Genomic DNA, 23013 nt, shown 5'->3' on the forward strand with positions numbered 1-23013 from the left:
AGGGAATGGTAAGCTATTTTAGTTTGATGCACAAAGAAGTGTAAAGTTGTAAATTAAAACATTGGGAAATAAAGGGGGCTAAAGTCAAACCAGGGTTGAAAATGAGACCCACTACAAATATGCGTTCGATTAATTGAACATTCTGAAGTTGTCCATTTCTTTTTTTTAATATAGTCACAGTTTGTAGCTGTATCAAGCGAAATAAAACACAGTATTAAAAGATGCAAACAAAATGTCAATTGGACCAAGCCAAGGATGTGTGTGGGTTTTTTTTTCTTCCCAAGTCTTAGTATAAAGACAAACATGACATAAATTGATAATTGATCATTCTGTGACATACAGATGGCATTTGGGCATCGGCATGCCTTTAAGATTCGGCCCGGCCTTGGAAAAGGAACACATTCTTTGGTGCTTTGGCTAAGTAATAAAATGTCTAGACACCAACTAACATGAATTTCCCTGAAGAATTAGTGTCATCAGTGTGAGAGCTCGACTCTTTACTCTCGGGGGCTGTTTGAAATACCGTCTTTTAAATCAATGCTCACCTCTCCACTGTTCTTTTAATTGCGCTTGGTGGCATACAGTCAAGACCTTTTGTCTTTTAAGGAAACAAGAAATAGTCCATAAAGCTAAGAAGTAAATGTATCGTTTTTCAAGTATGTGTACTCCCCCCGCCCCTCCAAAAAAAGTTACTGATTGTGAGTCATTTTCATGAAACCAAACACTGACTTTAAGCTGCTGCATAATTTTTGGATGAAAATGCACGTGCAATTTTTCAAGATTTCTCGGCAAATATATTATATTTCTGCTTCTTCAATTGTAATTCAATGACTTTCATTATTTTTGCAGATTATGTTTTTTGTGTAAATATCACTCAGAGCCTAAGTAATTAAAAAAAAATCATAATAGCCAAAATAAAATCGATCACATTAAGGGCTGTTAAAGTGATGTGCCTTTTTGCACAATCCTGTGAGACTATTTTCATCACGTCGCTGTGTTGAATTGATGAAGTGATTTGTGAAGCCTCATAAAAGGAAAACAAAGTAACAGTCATTCTTGCACCAAAAAAATCTTTATATTCACCCGTGATTTTTCACCCTGGTGTCCATCCTTTGCTGGTAAGACTACGCTACATTTTACATTCTGTCTTTTTAGAGCGTGTTATTGACAATGTCAATTAAAGGTGGCAATCCTCAGCCTGCTAATGAATTTGATGAATGAACCACACACATGCGCGCACACACACACACACACACACACACACACACACACACACACACAATATGCTGCAAATGAAAATTGACTGAAACTAAAATTAAGTAGGGCGGCCCGGTAGTCCAGTGGTTATTAGCACGTCAACTTCACAGTGCAGAGGTACCGGGTTCAATTCCATTTCCGGCCTCCCTGTGTGGAGTTTCCTCCCACATTCCAAAAAAACATGCATGGCAGGCTGATTGATCACTCTAAATTGTCCCTAGGTGTGAGTAAGGGTGTGCATGGTTTATTCGTCTCCGTGTGCCCTGCGATTGGCTGGCTACCAATTCCGGGTGTCCCCCGCCTATTGCTCGAAGACAGCTGGGATAGGCTCCAGCCCGCCCCGCGACCCTAGTGAGGAAAAAGCAGTTCAGAAAATGAATGAATGAATACAATTCAGTATTAATAAATTGAAAATGGCATTTTCATCTTGAGTTTTAAATTTACTAGTAATTTGTTGTTACTTTGAGTTTTGATTTTTATGAGGTAGGGTATTTGAATCTGACCCCAGTTCCCCTGCTGTTGTTTTTGGTCATAAATTGTCTTATTCAGCGGGGGCTGCATTCCTGCCTGGCTTCATCTGCTTCCCTGCACTAGGATGACCTCAACGCTGCCACATCTGGACCAAACAGGTTCATTGGAAATGGGTCACTGCCATGACTGCGTATAAAAGGAGCATCCCTGAATGGCTCCGTTGTTTGCAAGCAATGATGGTCCTTTGGGAAAAAAATGCTTGAGCAAATAGTCCAACTGTTAAAGAACAATTGCGAGGTATTTAGGGATTTTATGATTTACGGTCCATAATATGATTATAAGATTCTGAAAATCTGAAAAAAGCTTGGTGCGCAAGTGGCAGAGCCGGAATCCAACACGGTGACCTTTGATTCCTCGGGTGGCATAAAAACCGTGATCAGGTGGCAACTTGGTTCCTCGAGGGCTGCTTTCTTGCATGTGTTAGATGTCTCCCTCCTCCAACACATCTGATTCAAATGATCAGGATCATTATCAGGCTTCTGAAGACCTTGCTGAGGAGCCGATCATTTAAATCAGACAGACATCTAAAACCTACGGGAGAGCGACCCTCGAAGGTTTTGCCACATGGGATTCGGAACACTTGAGAAAGCCATTGTTTGCATGTTTTCCCCGGGCCTGCGTGGGTTTTCTCCGGGTACTCCGGTTTCCTCCCACATTCCAATAACATGTTATGGCAGGCTGATTGAACACTCTACGTGTGATTGTGAGCGTGGATGGTTGTTCGTCTCTGTGTGCCCTGTGATTGGCTGGCAACTGGTTCAGGGTGTCCTCCGCCTACTGCCCGAAGACCGCTAGGATAGGCTCCAGCACCCGCTACAACCCTTGTGAGGATAAAGAGGATTGGAAAATGAATGAATGAATGAATGAATGAATGAATGAATGAATATTATGTTAATATAGAGGACTCACTGCGTTTGTCACATTTTACAACTCTCAGAGCTAAATAACAACAAAACGTTTTCGTTTTTTTTTTGGGGTCATTGTGCATTTGTAAATTGTACCTACTCTTGGACCCGACGGTGTAATGTGGCTTTAAGTAATACTGGAACATTTCTTAATGTATTGGGAGAAAATAGTCATAGAAGTAAATTGGCAACAATTCACATCCGTATGCATGTCAGTATTCTACTTCCTATGTGTCATAATATCCTTTCAATATCATTGATGAGTTACTTGTGATAACTAACGTCCAACTTAATTTTTAGCACACATTTTCTCGCATGACATTCTTGTAGAGCAGGGGTGCCCAAACTTTTTGGATTGAAGATCTACTTTTTGATCAACTAACCTCACGGGATCTACCCTTACCGGCGCGCGCACGCACACACACACACACACAAATTTAAGATTTACCTGCTTTATTTTATTTTTTAAATATTTTTTTGTGAAAATGAGACTGATTAGTGTGCACTGTATATTAACACAAAAAATATATTACTAACATGTACAAAGACACACAAATGGTTGTTTGTATTTTTTCTTCTCGACGCTCCTCGGATCTACTTGGGACCTTTCTTAGATCTACCGGTAGATCAGGATCTACCTAATGGGCACCCCTGCTCTAGAGATTGATGAGGATGTTTTTATTTTATATTTGCATGTTGAGGCATTATCTATTTATTTATTTATTTTTACTAAAAAAAAGAAAGTGCTAGACTTAAATACCGGTACGTTTTTGTCAGTGTCTGGATCCTCTAAATGGCGTGGCAAACTGCCCCGGTTACCATGGCTATGTGAGGGTTCAGACACACATTAATCACAAGGATTTAGGTTTCGCTCTGCTGTTTTATTTTTCAAAAAGACATTGAATCTCTCAGACATCCTTTATGAAGCTGATTTATGATGTTTAATATATTTGTGTGTAGATCACGGGCAGTTCCTCTGAAAGGGAACACTTTATGAGGGAGGCAAGGAGCGCATATTGTCGTCTCTGTCAGCAGATTTTATGTGTGTTGGTGTCCAGTGAATGCTTAAGGAAGAAAACCCCAAAGTCTGTCAGTGTGAAGAAGAATTTAACATGTGGCATAAAAGCAATGGAAAGGCTCGAGGACATGTAATGAACTCTTGCACATTGAAGTAGCATTATGTTGCTCATTTGAAAAGTCTGTTGTCATAATGAATGAATTACTGACCGGCTGGAGAATAAATAAATTATAGACATGGTAAATGCATTGGAATTAAAGTGCCTGCTACAAAGGTTATATGAGCAAACATTTTTTTTTTTTTAACCATGTAGTACAATTTCGTAGAGGCTTTGGAGATAACAACTTGAACATTCTCAAACAACCACAGATACAAAAAAAAAGAGTTATACATACTGTATATAAAATGTATTTATTTATAATCAGGATATAATTGTTTTCCTTATTTGTTATTGACCAGTCACAAGATATTGATAATGGTGTGACTGTGATTAAAATAGATTCTGGGAAAAAAGGTTGATGTTAGTAAATCAGTGGCAATTTCGTTTCATTCAACAATAATCTGCTGTTTAGCCATTAGTTGGCAGGAGGTTGTTTCTACCAGGGAATAGTCAAAATGGCAATACACGATGAGAAAAACTGTGTTTAGAGAATAGGTGCTAATTTCCAGCACACTTTTGATGTATAAACACTATGATTCCATTCTACCCATGGCCTTAAATGCATTTGAAAAAAAATAAAACCCGAAAAAAAACAAGAATTTAATTGCCTTGAAGAGACAACTATGATGTGAGTGCACTTAAGCTCCTTCTAGTGTGTGTGTGTGTGTGCGTGTGTGTGCGTGTGCGTGCGTGTGCGTGTGTGTGTGTCTATACACTCGCACTTGTGGCCGATCTATGAATTTGAGCAGGCTGATTGGCTATAAATTGCAATAACAGTCCAAAGGTTCATTTAACCATTCAACCACAACGGCAGATCTCCTCCCCCGCTCCAAAGTAGAACAAACATAATTCACATCGGCATAGCACTGGTAGTGAAGGAGTAAATGCTGCTTCCTTTTAAGTGTCACGATCGTGGTGGTAGAGGACCCTGAAAAGCAGTGGGAGGAGCAGAGTGAACTTGACAAACTGCATTAACAAAACACTGTAAAAACTAAATTTAGAACAAATAAAATTCTGAAAACAGCAAGAACACAAAGTAACAAACAAACAAACAACAAACGCTTGGAATAAGGAAAAAACATTACAAAACTACAAATAAAAATCCATGGTAGTCAGGCACAAACATTAACCAACAGAAGCGGTGACAACAACAAAAACAATAACCCGACCCTGAGTGGTCTTGCTGGGAGTCCTTGAAAAAGAGAACCTACGAATGACATGACAACCAACAGGTGTGCCGCTGTAAGAGGAGCCCTACGGAGCCACCTGTTGGTCCCAAACACATCCAACCGTGACATTCAAGGAGTGGCAAAGGTTCATAGAGAACATTTCAAATACATCAACCTAGATGCCTTATTGAATACGTTGAGGCTGCAGCCGTAATGGCAAAATGAAGCTTATTGTGGAGATGCCTTGTTCATTTAGTACTTGGCGAAACTCACTGAATTAATAACAAACTACGGCTTTTGACTGTATGAAGTCAGTCTATTTTACAAAAATTGATTGTCGATTTTATGATGAATAAAATGGACACATCCAATATGGAGGGTGCACTGACATTGCGGTGTCTGTCGCAGAAATCAAAAAAAAAATGTAAAAGAAAATCGATCTTCACTTTAGATGTCCAAGAGTTTGTGGCTTCCATAGTTTATTTTTGGAAATTAATTCAATTGGCTCTTCAGTAGCCCGCAAAAATGTATTATATGCCTCTTCACTTGCCATAGTGTGAATGTGAAATGTGAGAAACTAAAGGTCACCTAATGTCCAAAAACTGAGATCTGTGGTCACCAAAATTTATGTTGACATCCTCTGAAAATGTATCAGAATGTATTACCGATTTTTATGGTGATTGCATTTTCCGCGCCACCGAGGTGCTCACTGTAAAGCTTTTATCACTGAAGGAGAGAAGCTCTTTATACATAAATACAAAATATTGGGACAAACATTGTAATATTTTCAGAGGTTGATTGTGGCACAAGTCGAGATGTCCACAGAAAGGTACAGTACCTTTTGATGAATAATAATTAAAAAATTCTTGGCATTTTAAATGACGTTTATTCCCCTTATGTTGAGTTTTAGATTGTTGCCCCAAGTGCCAGGCTACTGCAGTGTTCTCGGCTTATTTAAAGATGCGTACGTATTTTACAGGCATGTCTTACACAATGATACATACATACATACCAAACAAACAAACCAAAAAAAAAACCCTTCCACATTCACTTTGAAAAATGTGCATGCAAACATTGACAAACTTGTTCCATACTTGTTCCTGCATACCGAACATTCAGTTCAATCAGGCCCTGATTGGCTGTTGTTGATGGGACTGGCCATCAATGAAGCAAAAATCAGACCATCGTTTATATTTTTACATCAGTATTTCACAACTCTAAAATAGCTATTGTGATAAAAGATAATAAGAGTAAGAATAATAAAAATAATCCACATTTATTTTTAGAAATCCGTGCACCTTGGTGGGCGGGCACAGCTCCCTATGGCACGCCCACGGTGACGGGTTTGCCTGTACCTCAGTCAAATATGCCCAGATGGCGTTAGACCACCAATGCTGCAAAAATAGACTTCATTAAAAAAAAAAATATATTGTACTTGTTATAACCAAATTTGCAGATATGCTGTGGGGTGAAGCGTAGCGTGTCTATCAAATTCACAAACATGCTGAACGAGAGAACATCGCCCCTGCACGGAAATGACAAAACGTCGGTTTCCGCATCGAAGTCAGACTACTTTCTGTTACTAAATTGTCGGATGAGTCCATGGCGAGAACCACAACACCCAAATGCAGGGAAACCATGCCCTAAATATGCTAGACCAGTCTTGCACTGACACAAAAATGAACTTCCGTCTGTTTTTACACTGAGCGCAAGGGTACAAGTCTACTAACATAGGTGCCTATAAGTACAGTTCGTAAGCATGGAACTGCTCATGTAAAGTAAACATTTTTGACGGGCAAATACATTGAAACATATTTGCAAGTACAATAGAAAGCACTTGTCAGAAAAAAAAAAAAACTTGTCAGCCTTCCATGCCCTGCTACATCCAGCCCTGCTCTCTGTTTTTTGACATTGAATTTTTGCATGTAAAGACTTTTACTTCGCAACATCTATGCCGTGTCTGCTTCTGGTTCCTAATTCCACACTCCCCGTGACATCATCTGCATCATCTGAACTGCTTTATCCACACGAGTGTCACAGGCATGCAAGAGTCTATCTCAGCTGATGAGCGTAACATTAGGAAAAACATAGACATGCTAGAAAACAGCTGATCAACAAATTGTTGGTGATTGGAAAAGGGACGGATGGGAGCTGTTATCTTTTATTACTGTACATAAAAGCATGTGCGTGTTGTGTGTGTTTTACTTTGAGTACTTTTAATGTTATGTTGCTGCATGGTCAGACTAACCACGCAGCCCTTTTGTGTAAGACAAAAACGAGTGCAATTTAGAGATCGTAAACTTCAACGTTTCACTCACATTCCACGGGTCACACAGGCATCTGTCACTGAATGGAAAATATTGAACGCCTTTTTGATCTCCGTAATCTGAGCCGTTTTTCTTCTCGTAGCATTCCCCTTGCAAGCTGGCAAGCGACAGTTTCTTCATTCCAGCAGCGTGTCCTCTTCCTCCTCCTCCTGTGTGATCAAGCCTGCAGCACTTGTCAGCTCCCTTGTGGCAGCGTAGATTCTCCAATTTTTGGGATAATGAATCAAAAATGATTTTTTTTTCTCATTAGCCATGCAGCTGGTTTGCAATCTACAAAATCAATGTTTTACAGATGTTTCCCTGCGTTTTGTTTTTCAAGCCTGCACTGATTTTTATTGGGCATAGATTTACGTAGGCTACTGAGGGATTTTGAGTTAATGCAACCGCACACAATCACTTAACACGCACGGCCACAAGACAAACTAAGTGTACGTTATAGTCACACTCGCATGGTGAAATTACAGCCACCGTGAATGGAAAGCAAAAACACACAACTTGGGACTTTTCATTCAACACCTGCAATCTCGGTTGAGAATGCAGCGTTGAGCGTAAACAGTTCATCTAACAGATAGCAACAGCAGTTCCGCGCCATTTCTCCATTTTGCCTCTCCTTTACTGGCTCGATTGTTGACAAAGCCAGGGGCTTCAGCCACACACATTTTCTCTCTGGGTAGCACCCTTTCATCTCGTAACAGCTTCTGGTTCTAGTTCCTGTTGGTTGTAAACAAAATGTAATGTTGCATTTCCTGCAGTCTAGACATAACATGCAACTTGGCAGAACAGGAAAGGCAAGCATGTGCAGCTCAATGGCTGGGCATACTTTGGCACCAAACCAAGTATGAAGGCTACATAAAGACACTGGAATGAATAAAAAAAAGACATTCAGATAAAACAAGACAAGTTGTGGAAATCTTGGAGTTTGCACATTTGTTGAACGTTACCCAACCATCCATTTTTTTTTTATTTTTTTGGTCTGCTTTTCATCTTCAGTGTGATGGGTATACTGAGCCTATTTCAGATTATTTGGGATGAAAGGTGAACTACACACTGGACTGGTCGCCGTTCAGGTGCAGGGCACACAAACACAGACAACGATTCACTCTCACGATTCATTTCATGCAATCCCTGAGTGAGAAGTGAAAAGTCTGGGCCATTACATATAACTACATTATCAGTGACGGATGTTTTGTGCGGTTTCATTCTTATTATTAATTAATAATTAATTATTAATTAATTAATCTTATTATTTAATTAAACCAATTGTTCCCATATTTCAAAGCCATTTTGGTGCCATATTTTTAGTAAATCCCTTAAGTAATAAAGAAAACGATCATGCGGTGGCTTGCGTAAGTAATTTGGCGCATGCGCGTACCCATCCACCGTTCTGCTCAACTACACAGGAAAAGGAAGATGAAGCAGAGGAGCAAAGGAGCCCAAACAGAAATTATTATTGATTTAATCACATAATCAGCCGCAAACACTTGAGGCTAGATAGCAAATCCATAATAGCCTCCCCACATAACCACCCTTACAAATTTACCATCAAAGCCCTCTGTGCACACACAGCAAACAGAGGAACCAGGGGTCACCTTCAGTCGACAGCAAAATATTGACATTCCTAATGCTTCTATATGTTTTTGAGTTAAGCATTATCAATCACTGATAAGAGCCTTATGCTTCTAAAGCGTAACTCCTATGGCACAAAGATTACAGCATCACTTTTTTTCTTGAATAACCTGAACATATCTTTTCAGACAAAGCTAGAGCAAGGCAAAATCAATGGAGTCGCAGGAAAACATTTCCCAAAAATGTTAGTTCAATGTGTCTTCCGTTGCGATGCAGGAATATTATTGGTTTCACACGCTCACAAACACGCAAACACACACACACACACGCACACACACACACACACACACACACACACACACACAAAGTGCAACACAGAAATAAATGCAGCTTCAACTTTAAAATTTACCAACAATGTATTAAACTTTTTGTTTTGTTTTGTCATTATAAGAAGCTCGAGCAGGGCTTCTCGATTAAAGACTAGGATTTAGGAAAATGTCCTGAAGGCCAAGGAATTAGCATTAGCATTCAGTCTCGTGTATTTTGTCATCCAACTGACTGCCAAATATAACAAGAAAAACACTACATTTAGATCAAACAGTATTCCTACAGAACACCTTGCTCACTCTGAAGTCAACAAAAATTGCATTTCTTATAAGTATGCTATAATAAAGTCTAAACTCTTTGGTTGCAGCTCACTCTATATATCATAGGTCGGAATCTCATTTACTGCTCATGCATTATCAGTGCTCTGTCCATGTGCCACTGATTGGATGGCTGTGTCAAAATATTTATGAGATATCATTCACGCTGAGCACACAAATCATGTATGATTTCCCTCAACTCTGGTTGGACAATTTACAGGCGCACATCCAGTGCGAGCAGCCCGGTGGCCCAGTGGTTAAGGCATCAACTTCACAGTGCACAGGTTCGATTCCAGCTCTGCCCTCCCTGTGTGGAGTTTGCATGTTCTGCCCGTGCCTGCATCGGTTTTCTCTGGGTACTCTGGTTTCCTCCCACATTCCAAAATCATGTATGACAGTCTGATTGAAGACTCTAAATTGTCCCTAGGTGTGAGTGTGAGCGCGGATGGTGGTTTGTCTCTGTGTGCCCTGCGATTGGCTGGCGACCGGTTCAGGGTGCCCGAATACAGCTGGGATAGGCTGCAGTACCCACCGCAACCCTTGTGAGGATAAAGCGGCTCAGAAAATGGATGGATGGATGGACATACAGTGCAATTTTTTTTCTCGAAGTCGCTCCGAGACAAATGCATCAACAAAGCCCTCTGAGAATCTTCTGTGATAAAGGGCTATGTAAATAAATTGCACTTGACTTATGACAAAGTATATCAGAAGATCGAAAATCTTTCAAAAATGTGACTCCAGGATTAGATTAGTTTTATTTTTGTTTGGGTGTGCTGATTATTAAAATAATATGGGTTGTTTGTTTTGTTAACATGCATTAATCAAATTAAGAAGATATTTCGCTTACTTTTTTTTTTTTTGAACAGTACGATCTTCCTGCTAATTATTGAATCCGCCAAGATCATCACCCATATCATTTGTCTCATTCCCGATGAGAATTTGTAACAATGACACAGATTTAGATTTGAATACTCGCTCAACATCCGTCTCTCCAGTCATCTATCTATTAGCTTGCCTATCCTTGGCCATCTTGCCCTGGGCAATGGGAAGCCTAATTGTTTACCAAAGGGTTGCGGCTCATTTGCTCCCGGAGATTGGGCCTAATTAACACTAACTTGTCTGAACACAGAGGAGTGCTGTCCACTCCGCTTTAATCTAATCTGTACTCTTTCAAAAATAATGAGATCATTTACACCTCATTAACGGGCAATGTAATGCCTCTGCATTAATCATAATGATTGCTTATCATTTCACTTTGCAATATTATCTCCTCTAATGAAACTGTTCACACAACTGCCAAGTGGGCCTTAATTGGTCGTGTAAAATCACAGAGTACCCAGCAGATTGTCACGACGTGTGAAGTAAAATTTGCATCGACGGGAAGGGGAAACACGGGGGTGGGTATCAAAGTCAGAGGGGGGGGGGGGGGTTGGTGAATGGCATCAAAAGGGGCAATGGGAATCCTGCATTTGGAAACATAAGCAGCGGAGTGATGAGGAATACGAATGGCCGTTGCTATGTGGGACACACAAACTACATTTGCATCAATTTTAACCTTTGCTTTCCATTTAGGATGGCTCACCTCTTGCTATACGATCTATGTCAGCGTGGCATTTGGTGACATAAGCTCCATTCCGTTGATTGCTTTGGGTTACTGCACTGAGGCCTAGGTAAGAAAACTATAAATCCAAAAATCCAGGTCTTGCACTATAAACTTGTCTTGGCTACTTTATTTTCCCCCAATTGGTTACCTCTTACAGGTCTGGCTGTCAGGGGGGTAATAAACTGCTCATAGCGGTTAGCATCCCTCTCCAGCATCTGACCCGCCAAAAGAGGCCATGCTTGACTGCAAGCGGCATTGAGGCTGCTCGCTCGCTTCCCTGGCCCTTCTGGCTTAGGAGGGCTTAGGTGTGGATGTCATTTGCTCCTACTCCTTGGTCGGAGTGGCTAGCTACTAATTGTGGTTCTTGGTGAGATGAGCCAAGGGGAGAAGTTTGCCCAAATTGAAATCTGAGCAGCGTGTCAGAGATTTGGGACGACTGCTGCTACATCAAGCAGTTATATGATGCGGCATGGAAAGGAATTGTAATTTTTGACTCATTTCATCATCCACTGCCGAGTGCCTGTCCCAAACCTGCATCTCTTCCTCTTCCTTTCTTTTCACAGTTTAGTAGAACTCCTGGTAGGGTGATTTGTTTTAGCTGTGGAATCAACCAAAAATTCAAGCAAAAGTTAAGTCATTGAAAGTCTAATATCATGTCATTTTAACAGCAACTAAGGCTGGTCAAATATCGCAAAGGCATTGGAAATAGAAAAGTCATCTTTTCTTGGTGCACTGAATGCGAGGGAAAATACACAAGCCAATATACCGCCGCTGCAGTTTATGAAAGGCCCTTGTTAACATCCACCACGGAGTTGGAATCAGATGCTTGCACTGGCATCTCCACGCGCTGATATGATTTATTCTCTCCCCGAGGACCTTTCCAATGAACAGAGATGTATGTTCAGCTGCCCTGTACATGTAACCCCTGTGTGCTCTGCGGCTTGCCGTGCTGTAATATGATAAGTGTCTTGTCGATAGCTTGTATGATATGCTAATCATACTAAAACACCGTGCCTCGGGCGGTCCCCTTGTTTATTTATGAAGGCTTGACCTGAGGGAGAGGAATAATCGGCTTTTCTCTGAACTCTCTAACCCCGGGAGCCAAGGGAACTGCCAATCACACACATATGAGTCCTAAAATTCTTCCACCTCCTTTTCACACTCACTCTGCGCTCCCTCCACCTATTGGTTGAAATGGCAGATACATGAAAATTGCCGTTTTGTGCGTTTAGCCTTTCAAATGTCAAGTACGCTAATCATGAAAGTAACTTTAAATTAGCACTGACAGAAACAAGCTGTTGGAGATGATACTGCTGGACTGCAATAATATTCAAACGAGTGAATTAATCCTTTCCTCACAAAATTTTGAGCAATATGATGATCCGGCGAATCCTGGCGTACTAAATGTAATTGTTTTAAAGGTTTATGAACTTTGCAACAAATATTTTTTTTCAGACATTTGGCATTAATATGGCACAACTGAAACCTCAATTTACTGCTGGGAAATAACTGATTGTATGCTGCCCCAACTTGGCTGAGTACACTTGGTGCCACATTCGGAAAGTATTTTTCTGCAAGGACCTCATGCTTGACTTCACTATTGCCCACTTGATCCTCTGTTAATAAAAAAAAAATCGTGGTAACTAACTACAGTAAATGGATGCTACACTTATTTTTGTTTATACGCTTGGGATACCTTGTCAAGTAACTTTCTGCGAAACCTGGGGCCAAAGATTTTTAATCATCATCCAAATTCCAACGTAAATGTCTAACAGATTTTATTTTCTGATTCCATCTCTTTTGATTTCAGAGCATTCTTAAAAAAAAAAGTGCAAATGTGAGCTGGGGTGGAACACAAAACGTCCACGCTCATGCTTTGCATCTGTGAGCTTCAGAACAAAGGTTTGTTTGTGTGCCTCAATCACTCTTGGTCATGAAAGCAGACACTTGAAAAAAAGTCCTTCTCTTTTTTTTTTTTTTTTTTTTTCCAGGGAAACACTCTAAACCAACATCCTGGGTATAAATTTGCAAAACGCAATACAGGCCTGATTGTGTGTCGAGTGGATGTGGGATGCATACGAATAGACCAATGTGCCCCTTCCTCTCTCCTCCTCTGCCACAAAATAGAACAACTCTTTCTCTCTTCCCCGGTGTTCTGATGCAGCCAAGTAAGTTAAAAAACAACTCTGCAACTTCATTGTTTTTCTTGTTACCATACTGAACTCTGATCTTGTTTTACTTCCACCATTATCCCAAACACAAATTTAGACAATTGTAATATTTTATAGACAAATTATTTTCTTCATGACACCAACCTGTCCTTGGTTGGAATATGTGTGAAAAGTAGCAAATTGCCTTGATAATAATTGACATTTGTATCTTGTCTTTTTTTTTTTTTTTGTACATTCTTCGCATCTTCCCATTTTGCTGTGCCAAATGGCAGTATAGTTACATGTACACATTCTGCAGCACCGGACTATGTCGGGGAGAATGTGAATGCCTGCGAACAAGTGAAGTCTTGGCACTGTCAGCAGGTCAGCTTGAAGCCCTCTCATAGCCCAGCCCTCAGGACCAGGTGTTCCCTGCATTCAGATGATACGCTTATTCATAGACTGCCTCAACTGGAGTATTAAAACAAGAAATTAGCAAGTGAATGCTGATATAATCCTGGAAATATATGTCTCCATTAAAAAGTATCCCATTTAAAGGAACAAGACGGTCTTTGTGTGAAGCTTTATGTATATTTATCAAGGCACTAAAAGGGATTCAGTAGAGGGGGTGCGTGGGGACTGACAGGGGGGAGGGGGGGTGTCTAAGGGAAGGGATAAGGGGTAGCATGGCATACTTTACAACTGTTTAAATGTTAATTTAAAACTTAACAGCCCTTGTCCTGGAACTATTTATACACCAAATGCAAATTATGTGTTTTTTCTTTTAACTCCTTTTGTTAAGGTGTTTTCTGGACACTTGACTGTTGAGGAAAAAATGCAAATGTATATGGATGGAAAGTTGGGAAAACTCTTGGATTTAACAGCTGTTCCAGTTTGTTCGAGCTTATCTCAGTTTCAGGCTCTCACACAACAAACGTTATTAAGTCTCAAAATGATCACAGGGAGAGCTCGGTTGCTCATTGAAATGATAATTCTTTGGATATTTGGGAGAAGACAATAGTTCACAATTTGGGTAAAAAAAGAAAGTGACATGTTTATTGGAAACGGAAAAGAGCACTAACCATCATGGTGTGTGGTTACCGTTCCTTTATAATAATGACAGTCAGTCACAGAGTGTGTGTGTGTGTGTGTGTGTGTGTGTGTGTGTGTGTGTGTGTGTGTGCGTGTGTGTGTGTGTGTGTGTGTGTGTGTGTGTGTGTGTGTGTAAAAAGAGGTATATGTACTCGGCGATAAGTCTGCTGCATGTGCCACATGCATAGATCTGCACACTCATTTCCAAATGTGATTCAATGGCTTGATAATGGTGAAATATTGACTCGCATAAACACTGCAAGCCTCTTTGCTCTTGGTTTGGGGATTTGGTTCATCTTTCTGTGTAGTGCAAGTTCCGGTGGACGTTGCTATAGAAGGAGCAGGGTGAAAAGTGAGTCATTTGCATGAGACATGTCCAACTCCTCAAAGTAGGCTACTTTCAGAGAAACAAAAACAATACACGGTTAAAGATGCCTTCCCCTTTACAAAAAATAAAGTCAAATATTTTTTCCAACTGCCCTGAAAATCGTAGATCAGACACCCCATTGATTTAGTTTATGTTCAAAATGCCTTAAATATAAAAAGTAATGTTTCATTTTGAGTGCTGGTCCTCCTGGCGCCCATCCTCACTTCCTGGGAGTCCAACATGATTTTATATGTGAGGTGGCTGCTTTGAAAAAGATTTTTTTGAAAATTGGTTCCAGCGGAAGACAGGAAACAACATGTCTTTCACAGGGACTATGTACTAAAACTGCAGTAAAACATGAAAACTAAATGAATGGTCTCTACACCTTATAATTATTTTTTTCCCTCTCATTTAAGACCTACATTACCCCCTCAATGTGTAAATACACTCTGTTTTCACACATGAATAAATGTACTGTACATACTGGAACTCAATTTAAATCCAGAGTATTTCCTGCAGTGAAGAAAACAAAACTTAAACAAGTAATTTAATTGTCACAAATGCAGACAATGTACTTGTAATAATAATAATAAGTGACTATGAAGCTGCAATTAATGTTGTGATTTTTTACCTTTTGGGCTCTATTCACATGGCCAGTGCAAGTCTGGCACTGAGGCACAGTGTAAATCCTGGCAGGGGTAAGTTAGACTAAGTTTTGGTATTTTCGTACACCCGTTTAAGTGGGCGCTGTGTAATGCATCTAAAAAGGGTGTTGAGGACTCTCGTGGGCGTGAACACAAATGACTATTTGGCACCAATTGAAGCGGCTCCATTTTTTTTTTTTTCAGCACCGCACGCAAGAGTCTTGCTGAGTGTTATTGACATGGCACAATAAAAATGAGGCTTTCTTGATTCCTATGGCAAGCCATGCTGCGCAAAGTATATTTACAAGAAATTGCAAGCTGACCTCTATCGGTGATTTTGATACAAAGCTGACTCTGGAGATCACAGATCTGTGAAGTGAGCACGAGGAGATCGACCTCCACATTGATATTACGTGTCCCCGTGTGCCCACCCGAACAACCAACACCGGACATCACTGTGCCATTACAGTGGACTGATTTTAAAAATATTTAATAAAGATGATTATAATATTGCATTCTATGAATTGATTTCTACAACGGTGCTACAACGGTTCAATGTAGACTGTTATCATATTGAGTGAAATCCAATGATATCGCTGACATGTCCGCAAAGCTCAGAATCTGTCTGCGTGCAGCTTGAGCGTTACACTCCCCGTTCCAATAGTTGCATGTGGATCGAGCAGAAGTGAAGTTCACGTGTACTATGAGCCACTAGACCTTCAGGTGCACCGAGCACATGACAAAGGAACATCCATCATTTCGCCGAGAAATTAACCAAATTCCCAAACAGGCGCATCAGGGCTTGCACGGGCACGAAAATCGGGATAAGCGAGTTTTCACGCTGGAGCACAGCTGCGCTGTCTGCGAACATAGAACCCATTGTGTTAAGGTTTGGCCAATATTCTGAAGAAATTAATCAAACAAATAGCAGACATCAATTTAGCGCTATCCTTTCGTAAGGGCTTGTTATTCCTATGTCAGTAAATAATGGTAATATCTTTTCAGTAAGAGTGCAAAAGTTTGACCTTCCTCCAGACAAAGAAGAACACAAGGCCTCTTGAAGTGAATAGGACACTAATTAAATTTACAATCATTCAATGCATATATAATCAATCAATCAAGCCTCAATGCAATACTCTTCTGTTCTCAAGAATTTTGTTGAGAGGGTAAAAACACTCAAGTGTAGATGAAAAGTAGAAAAGAAGTATTTATTTGCTACAACCATTCAAGTACAAGTGCCCTTCATTAAACCCATGTAACTTTGTACATTGTCTAAAACAATCTGCAAAGTTGTGTTATGGATGCTTTGGGTTTCACCAATGTTTTCTTCCATTACTCTTCATACTCCCCCCCCCCCCCCAAAAAAAAAGCCCCGAAACAAAACATGAATATACAATTACACCTCATCACTGAAATCTGTCTGTCTAATTATGATGATAATATCCCCGCTCCCAACAAAGAACCTTTCCAAGTGCTCTTGTTTACAAAAGAGGGAAAGTACAGCAGCATTCTGCTCAATGCAAGACTGGGGCAGAGGGCAATGCCTACAAAGCGGTTGCATCACTTTCCTAACATGATCACCTGAATTGTGCACATTCCATTGTGGTAAAATATCATAAATTGCAAAATCAAGTAGCCACCCCCCCTCTCCAGCATGGACCAAAATGATTATTTATGTGGCTGCAAAGAGACAATTAGTCATATTCACATGCTGCAATTAATTGGCAGACATGACGGGGATGAAGAGGGAGAACAAAGACAGCTTTGTCTCACTTCTTTTCCATCTGACAGGGATAATTAAATAAATGAAATAGGAATTCCTCACTAGGGGTCCTGTTGACAATGTTATTTTGTGTCTTGTTCCTCGTCGCCTTTTTCCCTCTTTTGTCTTCTACTTATGCTAATGTGCACTCTGTTTTCTTTTTTCCTTTTTTTGTGCTGCATGACAGCTATAAGCAGTCTCTACTTTTTTCGCCGATCCCCTTTTCATATGATCACTAATACTTGTGGTGCAGATGACTGCAATGACCTGTTTTTAATGTTGTACTCTCTGTAGCTCCTTATTAAGGCATGTTTGCAAAATTTCCCATCTAAAAATATATTTATTACCTGGCACATTAAGGGCCATCCCTTTTAACCAATTATAGATCGACTGCTCGTCTACAGTTGATAAGGAACTAAAACACAAATGACAGTAATATTTGTATAACTTTTTGCATTTAGTTTCTTTATTTATTTTTTGCGGGTGTTGTTCTTCAATCAGATAGTCAAATCAAAGTATTTTTTTTAAAAATATAAAAAAAAATAAATACAAGATTAAAGCTCCCGAAATCTATGTCCATCATTGGTTTCCTTTAAGTCATGTGAAACCCCTTCCCAGTATGACAGAGGAACATTTGATCAAAGAACTTTGTGGTTAGAGTGGAATTATGGGTTATGTCACCTTTCACCACAAAAGTAGAATGGGGGCCTCTCGTTGTGTTCCACTTACATGAGAAACCGCCTGTGTCATGTTTCTCACAACTGAGAAAACTCCACGTGGCACATGTCACAGTAAAAGCATTCTAAGTGGTTCATTTGAGTTGTAATCATAACATGATACACGAGTTCCTAAACAGTGCTTTATGTTTTTTTTCTCTCTTTTTTTTCTCGTATAACAAAAGATAAGCCAAGGCAACTTTCACTTCTTGTTTTTGAGTCATTTTCTGCAAATAACATAACAGAAATCCTAGTTGAATAAAAAATAAATCAAATAATATGCTGAGATATAGCTGAACTAATCTTGAACTTCTTTTTGTTGTTGTTGTTGTAAATACGAATCAAGCGATTTAGGCAAACAATTTAGAACTCAGAAGATCAATGCCTTTAGCCTAATTAGGGTTTAACGTGAATCCGAACAAACTTTGCTTTCATTTTAACCACTAACGTTTTCATACGTGATCGGCCTTGTTGTGTCTAATGTTTGCCACATTTGTTCTTCAGTGTAATTCTAATTGCCCAATGCTATTTGATAGTGCCAGCATTCCCAGATCTCAGCAGCCTCTAGGCCCTCCACCAATGGAGTATCCTCAAAAAACACGGGGGTAGTACAGTAATAGCTGGACCATCAGGGAGCCAGATGAAAGGGCTGGGAAATGGTGCCAGAAGCCCCAAAAGGATTTAGTGTTGTCAAGTGTTTCACCCCTCTGATAAGCTGTGTTGTCCTGTGGTCGTTTTCCCAAAAGCGACAGTACAATCATACAGGATTTAGCCACTGCCGCATTCATTTCTCGAAGGTTAATTTGGTTAATTTGTCTTGTTTGCCAATGAAGTGAAAAAATTCACGATGATAGGCGAGAGTCTACTTTTTTTTTTCTTTTATGCAATGAGCGGTACCAACACCCCCTTCACATGCTTCACCACTGACGTAGAATAACCAATTTAATTGAATCATTAATTGACACTTTTTTTTAGCACTCCCTTCAACTCATTCCCTTCAAGCCTTCATTGATTGTTGTTATCAGTAAAATAATAATAATTTTTTCAACAGGCTTAATATTGTTCTTCTGGAGCTTTCCCCGTTGATTCGCAAATGAATGAAATGTGATGTACTGCATGTGATGTACTTGTACTGCAGGGATGGCCAACCTGCGGCTCGCGAGCCTCATGGGGCTCTTTGGCCGGTTCAATGCGGCTCACGGGCTTTCACACGACAAGCGTAGAAAATGCCTCCTTTCCATCAGAGTTATGGTACTTGGAATGACAGAATTTCTTTCACAAATAGTACAAGTCTGCCTCCTTTCGCCTTGCAACTTTTTTTTCCTCTGCACCCACACCATTTTGAAGCCGGCCGGGTATGCTGATAGCAGAATCAGCAACAGGACAGAGACACTTCTCTGTCAGGAGGTAGAACCTGCACTCACAATAAATCCTGTCCCATTTCACCAGGACTTTCCTTTACACACACTTCCACATGGGAAAGAGATAACATTCCCCATGATGATCACCTGTAGGAAAAGTTAACATCTCCATCTGCATTTTAATCTAGCGTCATTTCACCAATTATTGATGTCAAGGCACATATCAATCAATAGAAGGAAAAAAACCCAACAATGTCACCCTCCAGAATGAAATAGAGTAGAAGTTACCTGCTCAATGCTCAGATTAAAATCAATATTAAGGTTCAGACAGAAGAGAAATAAATGAAAATGTTTAAACGGGGTTACTTAACAATGACGGTTACCTTATAACAGAAACAAATATTCCCATGTGATCAAAACACCAGTGAATCCGTAAATGAATTTTAATATGACTGGGATCTTCAAAGCTGATTTTTTTTTATGAGACTCAATGTGCATTTTTGCTTGATTTCATTTCATCTCTTCAATTGTTCTATTCATCAGCTTTTCAAAGGTTAGAATCTCAGATGGTGTCCTGACCTGCAATTGGAATTTACTTCTCAGCTGCATTTCCACAGTTCCTGAAAGTTTTGGGTCAATATTGTTTTCCCCAACATTCTGTCTGCAATGAACTTGTACCAAAACTGAGCAAAGTGCATTTTTCTCAAAACTGGGGATTTCAAACTGGCAACATTAAAATTGCTGTAAAATGTCAGTTTTTTAGGTAATTCCATGTTTTATCCATCATCTTAAAGGTAATTAGATGTAGACTTAAAATATGTTAATATATGTTGACTTGCATTTTTGTTATTGTGTAAAATGTAAATAAAAAATACTATGACTTGAAAATCAAATTTCCCTCATTTTGAATTTGACACTTGCAACCATTTCCAAAACAGCTAGAACAGGACGACTAAGAAAGACACACACACACACACACACACACACACACGCACGCACACGCACACACACACAGTTCGGAACATTCCACAGGTGACCAGGTTAATTGGAAAAGAAAGTGTCAGTGTCATGACATGACTGGATAAAAAAGGAGCTTAACTGGTGGTATAGTGGTCACCTTCCAACCTGAAGATAGTGGATTCCATTCTCAGCCCTTGGGACCAAGTCAAAGTGTCCATGAGCAAGACACGAAACCCCTAATTGCTCCTGATGCTGCATCATCAGTAGGAGAAGGAGGAGACAGTGTTAAAGCACTTAACGTGTCTTGTAGGTGACAAAAAGTGCTATTTACTCAAAGTGTAAAACCATTTACCATTTTCCATCCCCGAAAGACTCAGTTAGCAAGCAAAGATGGAATAAGGAACATCTAATTGCTCAATTTGTGAATACCTGTGTGACTAAATACGGTAGTCTAAGACAGTTTCAGAACATAAATTCTCAATGTACTATTACAAGGAATTTTGTGATTTCATCATCTGCAGTACATAATATTAACAGATTCAAAAAATCTGGAGAAATCTCTGCATGTAAGTGGCAAAGCCAAAGCCCAACATTGAATGCATGTCACCTTCGATTCTTCAAGCGACAATATATTAAAAACAGTAGTCAGTAAACACCAGCAAAGGGTATACAGTGTGTTGCTACATCTTCTACTGTGCAGAGCAAAACTCACCCAGACATGCTGTTGGCTTCTATGGGCCCAAGTTCATTTGAGATGGGCCGACGCAAAGTGGTGCTGTTTGGTGCTTTCTACCGCCTTTATTACCGATATGTCTTACTGTTTATTGTGCATGTTAAATATCTCCATGTACAGCACTTTGTATGCAGCGATGGCTGTTTGTTGACTTGACTTATTTCAGCGAGACAATGCCAAGCCACATTATGCATAGTTTCACTGTCCTATACAAACATGGACTTCCATTTTTGTCGTTTTCCAAATGTTGACCTTAATGGGATGCATTAATGTCAAAAGAAAAAAAAGAAAAAGACAAAAATGGACATATGTGTTTTTCAAAGGACAGACGACATGTTACAACAACGTGGTGTTGCAGTGAAAAGCATGTGAGTACTACGGCAGCAGTGCAGACCTGTCTCCTATTGAAAATGTATGGCGCATGAAGACACACAATATGAAAGTATGGGAAAGCATTCCACCTATATAAATCTTGGACAATTTGTGTCCTCAGCTCCCAAACACTTATTGAGTGTTGTGAAATGGAAAGGTATCCCAGCTGTTTTGGAATGTGTTGCAAGCGTCAAATTCAAAATGACTGAATATTTGCAAAAGTTAAAAATAAAAATGTTGATAGTAACCTTCAGTCACAGAAAGTAAAATATCCCAATATGCTTAGTGAACTAGCATGAAACTAACAAAAGCAATAACAGACGTTTATTGAAAATCAGTGAATGGACATCACTTACAGACTCCAAGGTAATTATTGAAAAAAATTACAACAGACTAATAGAAATTAGCTTGGACAAAAATGATGGTACTCTTAACTTTTTGTTTCTTATGTTTATTGCACAACCTTTTGAGAGAAACCACTGCATTGGTTTCTGTAATGCCAATTGGATACTTGGACCTACAAACTTTTGGCCCACTCCTCGTGAGCAAATTGCTCCGGCTATCAGGTTTGAAGTGCGACTTCTTCAAATTGCTTGTCTCAGATCCTTCCGCAGATGTTTAATCGGATGTACTTTAGATCAGGGCTCATAGATGGTGTAATCCTTGTCCTTTTTTGGTTGGTTCTAGTTCAGTATTTCAAATTGTTGTCCTGGGGACCAATTACCTGTGGTCAAGACCAAACCTCTCTTCACTGGGCAGCACGTTCCACCACAGAATGCACCCTGTATCGTCTTTATTTATGTTTATTATTTCATTGCGCCCAGCACAGGCTGAACACACAGTGTTTGAGTTTCTTCCGTGTGATGCACTTTTGCATCTGTAAACATGTAGCTGCTGCGACTTGTCTCATCTATCTAAACAACATTGCCCCAGAAGCATTTTGGCTTGTCAATATTCACTATGGGAAATTCCAGTGTTGTCAATTTCAAGTTATTTCACTGACCATTGCGGTTTTCTCTTTCATTCTTTCACAGGAGGATAACAACAATTTTGCCTATGTGTGTGTGTGTGTGTGTGTGTGTTTGTGTGTATGTGTGTGTGTTTGTGGGGCCGGGGGGGTAATAACAAGATAGAGATAACTGCAGCCTGAGAAAGACATACCTGATAATGCCAATATAAAGTCTATCTGATCCATATGCACCTGGACTTTTTAAGGACACAGGGATGAGCCAAGAAGACAGCACATTTGTTATATTTGTTTTGTTTTCTTTGCAATTGTAGCTGTAGATGTTGTTTGGTATCAGGTTTTCACTGTAATTACAGTATTTGGGTTTATTTCCGCATAAAAAAAATAACATATACTTGTACACATACCAGCGGTTTATTTATTTGTTTATTTATTTTTTCATATTCAACCACTGTGAATCGAGTCTTTATGCACGGTTCAAGTCATACACAAGTGAGAAAGTTCATCGTTACGCTAGTAGTGGGGCACCTCGATAAAACGCTTCAGTGCCAGAAAATGAAAAGCAGTAATTCCTCTTGTGAAGTGAAGTCTGACTTGTCAGAGTAAAGCACTTCCTATCCTTTTGTTCACATCTCAAAGGGGATTAAAGGGGAGAGAGTTAGATATGGCTGGTAATAAGACCACCGAGATCTGGCCATTTAAATGTCAG

At 39.8% G+C, this 23013-nt stretch overlaps 1 long non-coding RNA gene across 3 annotated transcripts in view; it reads left to right on the forward strand.

Annotated features, from left to right (window-relative positions):
- LOC127600387 (uncharacterized) overlaps positions 1–23013 on the forward strand; it is a 68339-nt gene that overhangs the window by 33256 nt on the left and 12070 nt on the right. For 2 of the 3 annotated variants that reach the window (XR_007962328.1, XR_007962327.1), the window contains exons 2-3: positions 12991–13082; positions 13172–13348. This is a non-coding gene — a long non-coding RNA (uncharacterized LOC127600387). Of the gene's footprint in view, positions 1–12990; positions 13083–13171; positions 13349–13623; positions 13895–23013 lie in introns of those variants that run through there. The other variant, XR_007962326.1, reaches the window with a different exon arrangement.

This window comes from Hippocampus zosterae, chromosome 5, assembly GCF_025434085.1.
Source record: "Hippocampus zosterae strain Florida chromosome 5, ASM2543408v3, whole genome shotgun sequence".
Lineage (NCBI taxonomy): Eukaryota > Metazoa > Chordata > Actinopteri > Syngnathiformes > Syngnathidae > Hippocampus > Hippocampus zosterae.